The 3646-nt window shown below is 37.5% G+C and overlaps 1 pseudogene; it reads right to left on the reverse strand.

Moving 5' to 3' along the window:
* Window positions 1-1750: 1750 nt before the first annotated feature.
* Window positions 1751-2822, reverse strand: LOC110144781 (TBC1 domain family member 12 pseudogene; annotated as a pseudogene).
* Between the last annotated feature and the right edge of the window lie 824 nt (window positions 2823-3646).

Here is a 3646-nt window from a genome sequence, read left to right on the forward strand (position 1 = left end):
ACTATCATGGGACTTGAATGATGTTGAGACTTGTTGATATTTGTTTATCTCCATCCCAAGGATGCTTTGCTTGATGTTAGGCAACGGCAAAATAGTGTTACTAATCATAATTTTAGTTATTTTAAATGTTTACTTGGTTTAAATCTTTCTCCTTTAATGTGAAACATGAGTCTTCTAAGCCAGTGGTTATCATTTGGGGATAAATATCAGACTTATCTATGTTGCTGTTTGTTTAGTTGCTAAGTTGTGTCTGACTCTTTGGGACCCCATGGACTGTAGCCTACCAGGTTCCTCTGTCCATGGAATTTCCCAGGCAAGAATACTGGAGTGGATTGCCATTTCCTTCTCCAGGTAATGGAGATTTATCTGTAGAGTTTTTTTTTAATATAAATGTTTAGAACGTACTCTGAATCTCTTAACTTGATATTCTTGATATATTATTGGTATATTTTAGTGTATTATGTATATAACAAGTAGGGAGTTTTGTATATCTCAAGAATTTTTCTTCTGTAACATGTATGTTCATTTATTTTTATAAATTGGTTGTGAAGTTCAATATCTTCTTTGAAAATAGCCTTAATCATTATGTACATAGACATTTTGTCATAGCTTTATGTGTTTATTTATTTGTATTAGCATTGTTTTGCATGACACAGAAACAACCAAATTTCCTTGTCAGTTACATCTTGATATGAACTCTCTCCATCAATGACCATAGTCATTTTAAGTCTGGCATCTACAGACAGTTTTTGTATTACTTGTAAGCTCTCCTGAAGGCTCTGCAATCAGCTGCAGGGTCCAGATCACGTCTTTGACAAAGATGCATGGTTCCAGAGTCCAAAGAAAAGGACTGTACCAGTTACTTCAAACTACTGACACTTCAGTGAATAATAGCTCTTGGGTACAGGCTTCTGATGTCATCACTTAAACAACTGTAAGACTGTCCTGAAGAGGAAAGACCATGCTAATGCTCTAAATTAAGATCTACAGAACTCTTTAGTAAGAGACAGATGGGTTCATGATACTGCTAACCCAAGACCCAGCAGGACAAGAAATGATTACATAGAATGGATGAACTAATGAGAGATGATTGTAGCTATTTGTTTGGAATATTGTTGATATCGTTTTAATGTTCTAATTTTCTGGATACATAAGGAAGCCCTTCTTATTATTTATAATCCATAACAATTTAGTAAAATTTGATTTTGTAAACTGAATGAAACATCTTTAGATGTTTTATTCTCCCTACTAGACTCCCCTTCCAAATTCAGAAACTTTTATTAAATATTCTTACTTTTAAATGATAACATAGTTATTTGCAAAGGTTCAGTAAGAATCTACCCTCCTTTTTACTAAATATAATTGGAAAAATGGTTACATAACAGAGGCTTTGTCTGGAATGTTATATTTGAAAATGATGCTTATTTAGTTGGGTATGACAAGCCACTGTCTTTTTTCCCCAAAACTATTTTAAAATATTATTGTATTGAAATGTTACCCCAAATTATGGAGTATGAACTAACCATTTACACTTTATCTTTTGTAAAATGGCTCTCCCCAAAATAATATTGTCAATGGATTTTCATTTCTGTTGCTTCAGACACAAAATTCAAAATCAGCAGTTTTCCATCTCTCCCTTCTTTTGAACTGCTCCAACTTTCTCCATGCTGCTTACTTGGGAAACAAAAGACTGTTATATAAAATGCTTCTTTATGTTTCAATTGGCCTGTTAATTATGAAGACTAGCTGTTCAAAGCAGTACTGTTATTTTGTCTCCTTCTTCAATATCTTTCATCATTGACCCAAAGACCTAAGTTCATTAGTTGGTGCTTTTCTGCATCTGAGTGGCTGCAATACAGCTGAACAGCTTTTCCAGCGTGAGATACTCTGCAAATTTATTTAGAAACTGCGTTATGTGAATAAAGTCTATCTGAAGGAAAATGTCTTCATATTGCTGGAGTGGGATTCTTATCCCACTTTTAAATAAAAAGTCCTCCCCATCTCTGCAAAATACATCCTGGACTGGACTGGCCAGATCAAGCAGAACAGTGATTTGTGATACTGTGTGAAGATCTAATCTGTCAAGTATATGTCTAGAGTGAGACCATAAGACTACTTAATATGAAGAAAAGGAGTAAAGAGACTGCCCTCAAAGAATACTTCAAATGTTCCAAAATATTTCAACATCTTCTACAATTCACACAGAAAAAGGCCAATTGGAATGACTTATGCATGAGATTTCCAATGAAAGCATCTACTACTTCCAAACTGAGCGTGAACACTACCACAACGAAGGACATCCCTTGGACATAACCGACATCAGGTCTGCAGCATGAGTATACTCCTAAGATACTATATAAAACATCGTGATATGGACCATCCATCTGAAAGATGTAGAAAGATGGAAAGGCATCCAATAATTGAGCTTAATTCCCGACCAGCATCTGGACCATCAACAGATACACATTCTATATCCTAGAAAAGTATATATTTAGAACTTGTTTCACTGAAGCTTTCCCGCCATCTCTTTCCTCTGGGGAGGAATATTGCATAAATTCAGGAGTGATATTAAGTTCATTTAATACAAGGAGACTCCAAGCTTTACCATGAACACTAGGGGGCAATCCCTGCACCTAATTCTCCAAACTTTCTCTTAACTATGAATTACTTCCCAGCCTGGCAGTATTTCACTGGTCCAAATTACCACTGCATTTGAAATACTTTTTCTTAATCTTTTTTTTTTTTTTAGCATGCTGCTTGACTTTCTCAATTTAAGGCTCAGCTCAGAGGCCCCGTGTTCTTTTCACTGAAGTTAGTTTCTTCCACAGATTTGGCAGGAAGATTTTCTTGGAGTAGCCAAAGATTTCAATGGGACACTAAAGCAATCATCTGTCATATGATGGCGCATACTCGAGAATCGGAATAAAGGTAGAAGGTGGCTTGAACTCAAGCTTCTCACGTCTTAAAAACTGAAGCAGTGATTTACAGGTCCTCCCTGTTCATTCGTGCTTTGTTCCTGATGAATGGTTCTTGGATTTTCTGAAGATTCTCTCTGGAAGGGACTTTATCGAATAATTTCCAGCCAGGAGCACCGTGGACAGCTGATCTAAGCACCTGTTAATCCTATTTGGAAAAGGCTTCAGAGAACCAGGGGCAGATTGAGGGACTGTTTGGAAGAAGAGTGAGAAAATCACACCTTCTAACTCCCAGCTGCTTCAAGTCTGTGGTTTTTGGTGTCTGCAGCCACCAGGCAGCTCCTTTGCAGAAGACTGGCTGCTCATACTAGCAGTGACCTTGTCACCAGGCCCCTCCAAGTGGGCACGACCCCAGGGACAAAGGAAGAAGATAAGGTTGACTTTATGGGTGACTTCATTGCTGACAATGCTCTCCTGGTACCTCACTTACAGGGTCCAGCTGGTAAGGAAGGTCACTTCCATGACAGAAGCCTAGAGATGTTTTGAAGACTTTGAGAGGAGAAGTCACCACAATGTATTATAAGTCCTACAGATGAAACCTGGTGGATAGTTTCTTGGGCATGGCTTCCTAGCCTCAGGACAGCAAGTAATAGAGGCTTTTAGAATTCCAACCTGAGATTCCTCATGAAAACCTCCAGCAGAGTAAACTTAAAAGAAGGCCTTTGTGGTAA

This window comes from Odocoileus virginianus, unplaced genomic scaffold (genome assembly GCF_023699985.2).
Source record: "Odocoileus virginianus isolate 20LAN1187 ecotype Illinois unplaced genomic scaffold, Ovbor_1.2 Unplaced_Contig_20, whole genome shotgun sequence".
Taxonomy (NCBI): domain Eukaryota; kingdom Metazoa; phylum Chordata; class Mammalia; order Artiodactyla; family Cervidae; genus Odocoileus; species Odocoileus virginianus.